Source organism: Cicer arietinum, chromosome 1 (assembly GCF_000331145.2).
Source record: "Cicer arietinum cultivar CDC Frontier isolate Library 1 chromosome 1, Cicar.CDCFrontier_v2.0, whole genome shotgun sequence".
In the NCBI taxonomy this organism is placed as follows: Eukaryota; Viridiplantae; Streptophyta; class Magnoliopsida; order Fabales; family Fabaceae; genus Cicer; species Cicer arietinum.
In genome coordinates, this window is record NC_021160.2 from 43,521,803 (window position 1) to 43,535,705 (window position 13,903).

Sequence of the window (13,903 nt, forward strand, 5' to 3'; positions counted from 1 at the left end):
TGACATAATATATATATATATATATATATATATATATATATATATATATATATAGTATTTCTCTCTATTGTTGAAATATAATTATAATTTAGTTGTTAGATTTGATTAGTTAATTTTATTGGTTTATAGACTTTTTTAATAAAAATATTTATAGTGAACAAATTGTTTATGAATTTTGTTGTATATTTGGATGTATTTTAAGTATTGAATGATGCAATGTGAAGAAGTTTTGTGATTTTTTTAGATGTTGTATTATTTAAAATTTAATTATAATTTTAAGAATTCAAAAATTTAATTATTGACAGGTTTCTTTTATGAGTTTCCTAAATTTATAATATAGCTTTTGTCTTTGTGAAATTAAAAATAATGTAGGACTAACTAAAAAATATGATAAATAAAATAAATATAAAAATCTTAACACACTTTGCATGCAGATCTTTCGGTTGTCTTGGATATTCGTAAGGTTATATGGGGTAATTGTTTAGAAAGCATTGCTATACGTTGAGGGTTGTTTGAATGCTCTATTTATTTTAATAATTTGTACATTAATAATATATATATTTAAAACGAGTCCATCCATTCAATATAATTAGTGTGAGCCAAATACATTGTATGATACTTGGAATTGACTGATTGAGATGGAACAATGAAAATCACATTAACAGATGCATCGGTATTCTCCTTGAGTTTCTTTATAACATCCCTCACACAATAAATGAAATCTTCACCATCAGATATGATTTACTCATAGTTGATATCAATGCCATCGATTATGTTAAAGTTCCAAGGATCCGTGACTTTGTTGTGTTGTTGGATATTTATCGTCATGACCACCAATGGTTATTACCACCTTCACATTGTCTTAATTTTGCTTGAGTTCCTTCACTTTTTCTGACCTGAAGAAATGATTGTTTCAATTCGGGTTGAAAACTCTTGTGCCTTTTCCACTATCATCATAAGTCTAAGCGGCAAACCCTAAAATGAAGTAGAATTGTTCGATCTTGAAGTTGATGATATTAACTGGATAATCATGTGAAGTGTTTGGATGTAATTTCATGCTAATGTATTTTTGAAAAGTGATTGGTTTCATATTGTGTTGGGTGAAATAAGCATCTCTTGATGCTTTTCTATAAATCTACAAATCAAACTGGGTTCAATTTTTTCTAACTTTATACAATTAACAAATTATAATATAATTTGGTCAACAAATCAATGCTTTTATTATTTTTTGAAATCCTCCATGTCATTGAGAGGGGATTAGTCTCAATTGTGTATATGATTATATAATTATATTGTATAATTAATTTTAAATTGTTGTTTGATCTGTTAAAATTTACTCTGTTGCATAAGAAAATGTTATGTAATTTCTTTTGCTTCGTGCTTGGGTATGACTTATGTTCACATCGTGGTTGTTAGGGGATCTGAAAGTTAAATCATCATATTTGTTTATATTATTGAGATCAATTTTTAAATGGATTGGAATCCATTCTATGTTCAAACTATGGTTCTTAGGAGATTTAAAAATTGAATCATCGTATTTGTTAATACAGTATTAATTTAAAATACATGTATATTTGCACGTGTAGCACTTTGTCGATTTTATCAAATTAAGATAGAAGTTACAATATATTAAAATACATGATTTAATACAACTATATATTATTTTATGTAAAAGTGACGAACATTTGTTTTGTACATGATTCATATAATATTATATTATAATATGTGTATTTTAGTTTTATGAACACTTTTATTTAAAAGATACTCAAAATACAATTACACAGACCTTATTCTTTTATTTTTTTTGACACGTGATGGATAACCTTTTAATTAATTGTAAAGTGGTAAATATTTGTTCTGTATATACTTTATTAAAAAATTATAATTAGTGAGTAATAATTTCTTCATAATTTAATCTTAAAGACATTTAAGAAACACATTGCCAAAGAAATACATATATCAAGAAAATATGGTAGTAATTTTTTTTTTTCATTTTAATTTTATGTCTGTATGTTCTTAAAATAATCTTTTTATATGAATGTGTTTAACTTTAGCTTTTTATTAATCAAGATAAAATAGTATTATGAATAAGAGATCAATTTTGAAAAAAAATAATAAAAATACATCAAATAATTTCAAAAGAAGCTCCTATTTAAAGACAACTTTTTTCAAAAATGTTTATAATTATTAAACAGTGATTAACATTTGTCTCATATACTTTTTATAGTAAATTAAAATTAGAGTGTTATAATGTTTTTCAAAATTTTATTTTGAAGATATTCCAGAGACATACTGCAACTGAAATATAGATATTATAAAATGTTAATATTGAATTTAATTTATTAATTTCATGTGTAAATGTTCCTAAAATACGTTTTGTATAACAATGTGCTCAACTTCAACTTTTTGGACATAAAATTTTCCAAAATGGTGATTATAATTACTGACAAGATATGTTCACATTGTTGTTGTTAGAGGATCTGAAAATGTAATAATTGTATTTGTCAATACAATATTAGAAAAATATTGATACATTTGCACTAGTCGCATTTCATTAGTTACGATATTAAAATAGATATTATATTAAAATATTTATAAGTTTATTATATATATATATATGATATTTAAATTCTTGAAATCGCCAACCCAATCTTGAAAATAATATAATATATAAATATTATATATTGGAAACATGTCAATTGAGAGGAGTGTTTATTGTAAAAGATGAGAGGAACAAATATAATTTACATTGATGTAAAAGAACGATGAAAGTTAAATTTTCTTTTTATAATAAATATATTAAAAGAAAACCCAAGGTCTAAGTTTTCCGAACTTCAAAACATTAGGTTTTATCTTAATTTATCAATTGTATAATATTTTGATCATTAGTAGAACAAGTTGTGGAAATCTCTTCAGATGGCCAAGATTGACGACCATAAACAAAATCAATTTGTGTTTCCACTATATATAGGTGATTCAATAAATTGGGTGTGGGTAATGAAGTCCTCAAGTCCAAGAGATAAGATAAAGAAAGGGGGCAAAATGATTCGGTGGCGCATTGTGCATATTTATTATTAAACGAGGAAATTAATCATTTTTATATTATTGAATTATAATTATAATTATAACTCTGTTGTTGGATTTTATTTGTCGTTAATTTAATTGGTTTATGCATTTTGTATTAAAAAAAATATTGTGAGCGTTTGATGGGATGATTTATGTGTTCTGTTACGTAGATAGATATATTTTAAGTATTGAATAATGTAATATAGAGATTTTTTGTGATTTTTGAGATGTTTAATTATTTAAAATTTATTAAAATTTTAAGAATTTAAAATTTTAATTATTAAAATGTTTCTCTATTATTCTCCTAAATTTATAATATAACTTTTTTTCTATGAAATTAAAAATAATGTAGCATTAACTACAAAATATGAAAAATAAAAGAAATGTACAAATTTTAACACCCTTTTTTTATGAGTCTTTCCGTTGTCTTGGATATTTGTAAAGTTATATGGAGTAATTGTTTAAAAAGCATTACTTTATGAAAACTCCGTATATTTTAATAATTTGTACATTTAAAATTAATATTTAATAAAGTCTTATAAAGATAATGATATTGATCTTGTACCATAACCAAATAAACATGGATCACTCATGTTATTTGTTCTTATGGTTGAGTATTGAAAGGACCCATAGAGATACTGGAGAAAAAACATACTTATATATAAACAAAGATAAAGATAAAGTTAAATTAAAAAAATGAGCACATGACAACTGATATACTACAAAAACGAATAGAAGTAGCATAAGAAAATTGTGTGATACACAAAAGCATGAAATAATAAAATCATTGCTCCAGGCCAGACGAGTCCTATATAGAAGATATATGAAACAAACTATGGCATGGCGTTGACCAAGCTACTAATTATTAATGACCCATAGAATGAGTTTTAGATTACTATTAGCTATAGCTAGCTAGTAATTAACTAATTTGGTGTAGTGAGGAATTGTTGTGTCTTTATCTGAAAGTAGAAAGGTCTTTCATTAGTTCGAGTGGTTGCAGAGTCATTAGCATTCCAAATAAAAATGCTATCGAGTGATTCGGCATTTAGGAGATCGATGACTTTTCTCAAGGTAGTCTTCTCGTGAAATCTTACTTGGGTCATTTGATTTGAGAGTCTTAAAGAAGAACCGATAGTTCACCCAATCAATATTATCAATGCGAGTCAAATGTAGTGTATGATACTTAGAATTGACTAGTTGAGATAGAGCAATCGAAATTACATTGATGGTGTCGCAACCTAAGATTTACAGTATTTATCAAATTCAATGGAGTCGCCACCAAAATTTATTTTAAAATAGGGAGAATATTTGTAAACCCTTTAAAAAAGAAAAGTGGACTTGGAAACCAAATTTTGAGTTTGAGAGTCGATTATGCGCAAAGAAGGTATTAGCATCCTAAGACATCTGTTAAAATACGGTTATCTATAAATAACTATGTAAAATTAATGTTAATTTATATAAATTTATTTCACCATTTTAAAATGCAAATATAATTTTTTTATGGAAAGAATCTAATCAGAAAGGTGTATTTAAAACATAGAGGAAAAATAAAATTTTATTATTATGTTTGACAAGAGCGATCTTGCTTTTACGTATCTCCCGGTGCGATGGAGAAATCAAAGCTACATAGTTCTTGGATAAAAAATGTGGATGTGTTGATTGCTTTTAAATAAATACGTTTTGTGGCGGAAATTTAGATTTAGTTAGAAGATTTTTTTAATTTGATAAAGGAAAAAGACCTCGGGTCTAAGAAATTTATTATAATAAGTATGTTTGGTTGTTTGTTTAAAATTAACTGAAAATATTTAAGATCACAGAGTTGTCACAACTGATGTGTTTTAAAGTAGGGACTGAGAAGAAGTCATATGTTGATCAATCAAATTTTGTTAAAAGATTATTAATTTGGAGCTTAAGATCATCAAGTTGTCAAAATTCAGATGTTATAAATAATAAAAATTGATAAGATATCTCATCTCAATCAATTTCAATATTTATCGTTAATATTTTTGTTTTGTTTTTCTTCTTTTAGGAGATATTAAAAATTTAAACATAAAAAAAAAATTAAAAGATAAAAAAGGAGTAAAATGGAATTGACCTTTCTTAAAAAAATAATTTTTACTTAAAGAACAATAAAAAAAAATGAGTGGACCTATCAAAAAGAGAGAGAAAGAAAAAAAAAGTAGACTACATGGTTAAATAAAAAAATTTAAGAAGAACCATTGATTTCGCAACCTAGGACTAACATCTTTTTTGGATCATGCATCAGAACCAAACCCTAACATAGAGAAACTCAAAAAAAGTTCGTTCATTGATAATTAAAAGGGTACAAGTGCAACATTTTTCTCTATATCTGAAATACATTGTTTCTATCGCTCTTGACAAATTAAACCATTCATTGTTTCTATCAAACTATTACAATATTGAATGAAAGTAATAATCTCAGCAGGTGTGGCAGATGAAACTAAGCTTGCTTCTGCTTTCCTTAGGAGTACGAGGACCCTTTCAATGGCTTGGTTGGCTATGAAAGTGAGTTTTTCACAATGATCCATCCACATTATTCCTTTTTACCCAAGCATATCTATTGCTACCACTTGATGCATCATTCAGTCTCATAACATATTTGTTTCCTCATATTCCTTCAACCACGCATCTCGGCACATAGCAACAACTTCTTGTTTTTCAATATTTTTTTTTATCCTTGTCTTATATTCTACTACCACTCACTCCAATTGTTGTTTCAATTTTTCCTATTGTCTTTTTGCATTGCCCTCACTAATTTCTGAATCTTTCAACCATTTTCTCAACCTCCTCTCGTGTTTCGTCTTTTTCTTGTCTTCTAAAAAATAAAGACTCGTTACAGGCCCTTAAACTGCATTGAAGTTTGAGCTTATAATCCTCCTCCACCTCCGCCCTCTTATTTGATCTTTCAAGGGAAAATGTCTTACGATCATTTTCCAACTGGGTAGTCTCATATGCTTGATTGACTACCATCAATTCTTCTTGCAAATTCTTCTTTTCTTCTTTCTCCTCTAGAATTGATGCTTGCAACCTCTCAATCTCTTCACTAAGAATAATGGGTTGCATCGGTGTTTCATTGGTCGCCTTAGATGTACGACGAAAATGTAGCTTAATATCTTGGACCTTACTCTTAACCTAATGTCGGTAGCAATCATCTTCACCACAACTTCTACTTCTTAGTTCCTTCCTTTTTTTGATTATCGTATTCCAAGATTGACGTACTCTTCTCAAATCTTCAATGTTTTCTAGACCCATGTCATAAATAATAAAATGGGTAATAAGTTTTAGCATTGGTTTCCCTATGATAGGATACCCAAGTTGTCTTAAGGCCAATATTGGGCTATAATTCACACAACCTCTAGTCCCCGTAAGTGACACATTGTGGAACATTCACATTATTATATTACTTCTTTTACCTCTCGCCATCTCGCATACCATCGAATTGTTTTTCCATTAAGATCTATAAATCTCTGAGCCCATTCTCGATTATCTTTTATGTCAATGCAACAATTCTTGAAATAATTGATATGACAACGCTTTTTGCGCCCACTATCAAACATATGATTCACCAACCAAACGTACAAAACTGGTAAACAATACAAAATTCAATTGCATTTTTTTCTCATGACAATAGTTAAGTGTATAAGACATTGATTGCTGCTAAATCTATAATTTCTTCATCACTTGGGAATAGAACAACCCCATTGACGGTGAGAGCTAACACCTCCATAAAAGCACTTCAATATTCGGCCTTAGCTAACTAATGAGCTATTTCTTAAGAAAAAATCCTTAGAAAACTTGAAGTCATTTTCTTCTTTTGGTTAATCAACTTTTCCTCTTCAACCCTTAGTATTTCAGCTAGTTTGGTTATGGATGGATAATTCCCCATGTAACGATAAGGCTTCCCTTGTCTAGAGAGTAGCCTAAAATCGATCCAAACTCTTCCAAAATAGGCGCAAGTTAGAAGTCTTGAAATGTGAAACATCTCAAAAGAGAGTCGTAGAATTGTGCCAAAGTAGTAATAGCCCCTATTTGTACGTCCACATCCAATAAATCAAGAATCTTTCAGTATTTCTTAGTAAAGGTTAATCGGTGATTAAGCTCCAACAAGCTACGAAGTCTTCTTAAAATGTCGACCTAAGGCTTTTTGCCTTTCACACTCAGAGTTTTCCTTACCTTTGGGATAGTGGTTTCATTGTCAAATCCCATTTTCAAAGAGATACCCACAACCTAACTTATAATTCAACGGTTCTCTAATAGACCTACATAAAAATGAATACTTATGAATATTGCATGATATTTTGAAAATAATTTTTAATGCATGAAGGGAAAGCACGATAATATAAAAACATTTAATTTTATCATTAATAATAAAAACTATTTGCATGGATGCAACAAAGAAAATTTGAGAGGTATACTGATGTCGGATGGTAAAAATTTTTTTGCCATTTAAGCGCAACAAGGCTAACACATGACTTAGATGCATTATATCCAAGATTGGAGAAATTTTAAAGTCTATAAGCCTTTAAATTCATGACCACTTTCCTGAGAGGGTTCTACAATCCTATAAGTCATTGGTCTCTAGAGCCAAGTATTTGTATTGAAACATCACTACGTATGCGTTCCGATTATTCTATGGATTCGCTGTTAAATAATTGTATCTCCGGATGTATATTGTTATTGCATTGCTGAAACTTGTTATCATACGAGATTGTCAAAGCAGGTATGGGGTGAGAGTGAGTTCGAATTCATGAGTGTAAATTAAGTGAGATGAACGGGAAAACCGTATTTCCCATAATTCATTCAGACTCGCTGCATACGGCAAAAGCCCTTTGAGTAATAATTGACTAATAAGAAAACTTTAATTTGGTGAGGTTAAAATATGAGTTAGAAACTTTTATAGGGTGTTGTTTGATATGATTTTGAAGATCGTGTGGTAGTTGAATTATTGTAGAATTGCGTATTTGACGTATTTTGTGTTTTGTTAATATCCACCCTTGATATTGTTATATGATATAAAATGTGATGAATTGTTATTATTTGCATTTCAATTGACGTGGTGTGTGTGAATGATTTAGTATTATTATCTGTGAGTGAAAATCCTATATTGTTGGAGTTTGTGTATTATGATGATAAATTTTGAATGTAATATATGACTATGGAAATATGCATTGATAATCTGTACTTGTTGACTTATGATGTTACCACTTTGATGAATATCATGAAATGCATATTGTGTTTAATTGAATAGTGATGAATTCGACCTTTGCCAATGATGGTTCTCCTAATGAAGTGGGTAGCCTAGGCTAACGAGGGGAGAATTTGGATGTTATCTCTAGTACAATTGAATTGAGTCTGATCGTGGTGGTCTATTGTTGAGCCTTAAGGCAATATTGTTAAGTCTTAGAGGTACTCGGATGGGGAATTCCTAGGTGACTTGGAGGTAGCACTTCTAATATCGGGAGCTACCACACAACACACATTACCTCAACTGTCGTGTATATGTATCTCGGGTTGAGTTGAGGGGATCTATGAGGACATGACCAATTTGAGTTAGTTGTCCACTTGTGTGGTGGCATAATATCAAGCCTCCTAACCAAGTACTTCAGAGTTAGAATGGTACCAAAGAAAGATGAGGAGTCTAGAGTATAAGAGCATGCATAACATTACTTGATTTCTGTGTTGACTTACTTGATGTTATGGATTGTATCAATGTTTTACCTTGATTATTTTTGTTGATTTTGATTTGATATGATCTGGTGTTTAATATATTTTACGTGTTCTTCTCAATTATTTTATACTATTACATATTTTCGAGAGCACAGTTATTTCAGGTTATCAGTTGATGATACATGCTCTTATAGGTGATACTAGGTGGGAGTAATTCTTCGTGTTTTGTTGAGTTATGAACTAATTTAGGTTTTTTAATAAATTTGATCGATCAATTGTGTTATTTTTTATCTTTTATTCGAAAGTAGAAATTAATTGTCTCTAAGTTTAGAACATGTTTTTATGTCAGAATTATTTATTTAATAAACCTCATCTATATTCGATATTAAAGGATTTTTAAGTGAGAAATTTTATGCAAGCAAGCATTTTGTGTAAGTGTGAGTGTGACGTCCTGAACCTTATAGTTTAAAAGAAAAATTTTATATTCTATTTTGGAATCGTTGCGAAGATCTTTCAAAACTAATGCATTTTACTTTCTATTTCAATTTGAATTTAGGGTGTCACAAGGCTTGTCTCTCTAAGCGTCCCCAGTGGAGTCGCCAGCTGTCGCAACCTAAGATTTTGAGTATTTTTTGAATTCATTGGAGTCGCCACCAAAATTTATTTTAAAATAAAGAAAATATTGACAAACCCTTTGAAAAAGAAAAGTGATCTTTGAAACTAAATTTTGAGTTCGGGAGTCGATTATGCGAAGGGAAGGTATTAGCACCCTACAACATCCGTTAAACTACAGTTATCTATAATTAATTGTGCAAAATTAATGTTAATTTATATAAATTTATTTTTCATTTTTAAAATACAAATATAATCGTTTTTTATGAAAAGAATCTAATGAGAAAGGTGCATTTAAAACATAGAAAGAAAAAAAAGAAAATTTTGTTATTATTAAAATTTTATTATTTTAATGAGAATGCCCTATTCTTTTGCCTTTGAAAAAAAAATTATATGAACTTTTAGTGACCGATCTAATATTTTAAAAAATTAATCCTTTAGATTATATAAAGTAATAACACAAGACTTATTAGATTAGAAAATAGACAATAATAGACAAATTAAAAATAAACAATGATCTGATCAGTCATATTTTATCAAATTGATCTATTTGTAACCCCTCCACTAATCCAATTTTAATAATATGGATTGTTAGTGACATATTAGACGTGATTCATTCACTTTGTTATCTTCTAAATCTAATAAATCACGGAAAATAATAACTCAAAATTTATGGGATTACAAAAAAAAAAAAAAAAAAAAATTTGAGTTAAATTTTAAGTAAAAATACATTTATAGTCCTTTTAATTTTAACACAATTCTCGTTTATATATTATAAATTTATTTTATTTCAATTCGGTCTTTTAAGTTACGTTTTATTTGCATATTAGTATTTTATTTCAATTTTAACAACAATTAATTCAATTTAAATCTCATAATAATTTAAACATCTACCAAATATTGCAATAGTACGTCTTTTATACTAATCATTTAGAAAATATTATCAAATCTTATAAATTATATATTTTATGATTTTCTCTACAACAATTTAAATACGTTTAACCAAAACAAAGTAATAAGAGTTTATCCCTGTAATTAATGTTTTTAACTTCCTTCACATGAAAAGTAGTTTAGATAGTTAATTGTTGCGATGTTTCGATTAACTGTTGATATTTCATGATAATAATTTAATATATTTTAAATGTTAATTGTACAAACAAATATAACTTAAATGACGAAATCAAAAAAAATAAACTAAACAAAAATTAAGTTAAAATTAAATTACTAAATGTGTATTTTTAACTAAATTTTATCTAATTAATCCATAATTGTCACCTCTACTTTGATCAAATATTTAACACATTGGTCCAAAAACTTGAGCAATCAAATAATTGAATATATATAATAACTTCGCTAACACGGAAGGAATTCCAATTTGAAATAAATCCACCGAAAAGCAACATGGATTGATTGATGAGTCAAAAAAAAAAAACATGTTTTTGGGTGAGCTATCATCATTTTTTTGAAATGAACATAAATATAATAAGTTATTACTTTGTTGAGGAATCTTCCCTCTCACGTTCCAACTAGTGGAGCCAATAATAGTAGTATACATCAGTACCACCTATCCAAAAGTGACAATGACATCACATCAATCAAACTTGAATTATTATTGTTGAGAGAACATTGGTCTGGTCTGCAAGTTAATTCATATTTATAAAGATGTTAGATTTTACGACAAGTGTGAGAACTTTGTTGGCAGATAATGAACAAGTATTTTTTATCAATACTTTGAAAGTTAGTTTAAATATTTTATAGATTTTATTTTAATTTTTAAAATTGAACCATAATAAAAACATATGTAATTTTAATAATTATAAAAAGAGTAAAATAAATAATTTTATAAAATTTCAATATTTATTTTTAGTTTTTAAAAATGGTTCTATTTACTTTTAATCTTTATTTTGAAAGTTATTCTTTTTATTGAAAAATTAATATTTTTAATCTTTATAAAATTAAAATAAAAACTAAAATTGAATTAAAAAAATTTAATTATAATTTTGTAGAGAATAAAGAGATATTTAACCTAAATATAATAGTTAATATATATGATTTTATGACAAAAGTTATTTATTTTAATAATTTAACTAATATATTTATATAATTCTATATTATAAGATAATATATTATATTATTTAAAATATTTAAATCATAATTTTTTAATTATAAAATTTAATAAAAAAATTAAAATTATTAAATATAAAATAAAAATTAATTAATTTTATGAATTGATAAAAGTATAAGATTAAAATTATAATTAAGTTAAGTCAAATGTTACGCTTCGTTTGTGTTGCGGATACTCTAAAGGCAAAGAAAGGGGCCCTTGAAAAGAAAGAAGAGTGGTTCTTTTTTCCATCATTCTGCTTTTGTTCCAACACAATCATAGAGAAAAGAAATAAGGAAAAGAGGTCCTCAACTCCACTTTAAAATTGTTTCTTCTCAATTTGAGTGCAAAAGTGGAACGAAGTGAGATTTTGAAATAAAAATTGCCAAAATAGTATGTCTAGGGTAATGCTCACTTTTTAAAACTAAATACTTTTTTTTTAAAGATAAAACAAGTATTTTATATATATGGAGTATTTATCTTCTTCTTTTGACCGTATAATATGTAGTATTTATCTTGTTTCATAGTTATGTTTTATTTCCTTAACTTTTTCATTTTACTTTCTTTTCAAAATTAAATGAAAATTGTTATAAATTTTAAATATTTTTTAGAGATATATAATTTAAAAAATAATACTGAAATTAATTTAATTAATATAAAATTTATTATTATTAGTGTTATTGTTAGGGTGTAACAACAAAATTGAAAACGGGAAAAATTGCCTGAATATACCAAAATGTGTGCTTAAATAACATACTCTCAAGAATAAATTATAAAAAATAATTTTAATTGATCTAAATTTTGAATTAAATAGATCTACTTTTAAAACTATTTTTGCTTATCTTTATTTTGAAGGAAATACATATATACATATATTTCCTCCAAATTGTTTACATGTATTATCTTTGTTTCTATATATAAGATTCCACTTACATAAATTACAAAAATTAAGAAAATTAGTTATAGTATTAAATTTATTAATAATTTGAATTATTTTATTGATTTATCTTTGAAAAGAGTGATTTATTTTATGGTTATATTATAATATTTATTACATATTAAAAAAATGTTACATAATTAGAGATATAATAGTAAAAAAATAATTAATATAGATGAAAAATTTAGATTAGTCTTATAAAAAGGGGAAAAAAATGATATATATCTAAGGACAAAGCTAACAAAATATAGAGGATGATATAGTTCATTTAGATAATATAAAGGATAATTTAATGTGAATTTATTAATAAATAACGATGATAAATTAATGAGTTTATCTTAACCAAATGGCTGGGCAAAGTGGCTATAAATATAATGTGCTTTATGTAAAATTATATCGTCTAAATATTATTCAGAATTTTTTTTTTGCATTATATCCCTTTTTTTCTAAAAACTAATTAATATATTTAAATATTCTATTTATTTTGATCGTTACTTTTTTTTTCAGTAAACTGTAGTATTTTGAAATGTGATTTATAATATATGGCATAATAGTTGAAAACAAATTAATAATACAAAAATTAAAAAATTAATCCCACGACGAAAACGTAACCTCAAAAAAACATTTTATTATATAAATTTCAATATACGGTAAATTAGTAAATTTTAAAAATGATAAAGTATATGGAAAAAAACCACATTATCCGTTAGGGATGGTTTGATTAGTGAAAAACTATTTATATAAAAGTTAATTACGAAGAAATTGAACCTATGCGAGTTGAACTGTTACAACAATTCAATAAAATCTAATAGAACTTTTAATTGTTCATTCCCAACCGAACTGAATTGGTAAAATCGAATAAAATTAATATTATTTTCGAACTGAATCATAACTATCTTTAAAAAGCATTGAACTATATTTTTCAAACCAAATTGAATTGCCATTGTTTATTGATATTAAGACTATAAGAAATAAAATATCAAACCAAACTAAATATTATAAGATGATTTACAAAACAAAAGAATTGAATTGAACTGTTAAACTGCTCCGAACCACGTCAAAAGAACATAACTCTAATAGTTCAAAAACTGAATTACTACAATTCAGTTTATATTTTTTAGTTTAGTTTAACAATTTACTTCAATGTTCAGTTTTTTTTTTTTGGACAGTCTAAATTACCTTTGACACATAATCAAATCAATTAATAGTTATTAGTGTGGAAAAATACTTGCCGCAAAATTCGACCCCATAATTGAATCTTCATTTTTCGAGAGATTAGTCTCTAATTTCAAATACAGAAAGAAAAAATAATAATAATAATAATAATACCAAAATTAATCCCTAATTAATATTATTTTTAATTTGAATTTATATATTTTCCTGTCAAAAAATTAAAAGCAACATCTTCTAAAAGAACTTCTAGAAAAAAAAAAAGGATCTTCTAAAATTTAAAACAAAGTGAATTAATACTTTGCAAGTATAAATAAACCACTAGT

The 13,903-nt window shown here is 26.4% G+C and overlaps 1 pseudogene; it reads right to left on the bottom strand.

Moving 5' to 3' along the window:
* Positions 1-533: 533 nt before the first annotated feature.
* On the bottom strand, positions 534-1,301 carry LOC140918958 (uncharacterized; annotated as a pseudogene).
* Positions 1,302-13,903: the final 12,602 nt, after the last annotated feature.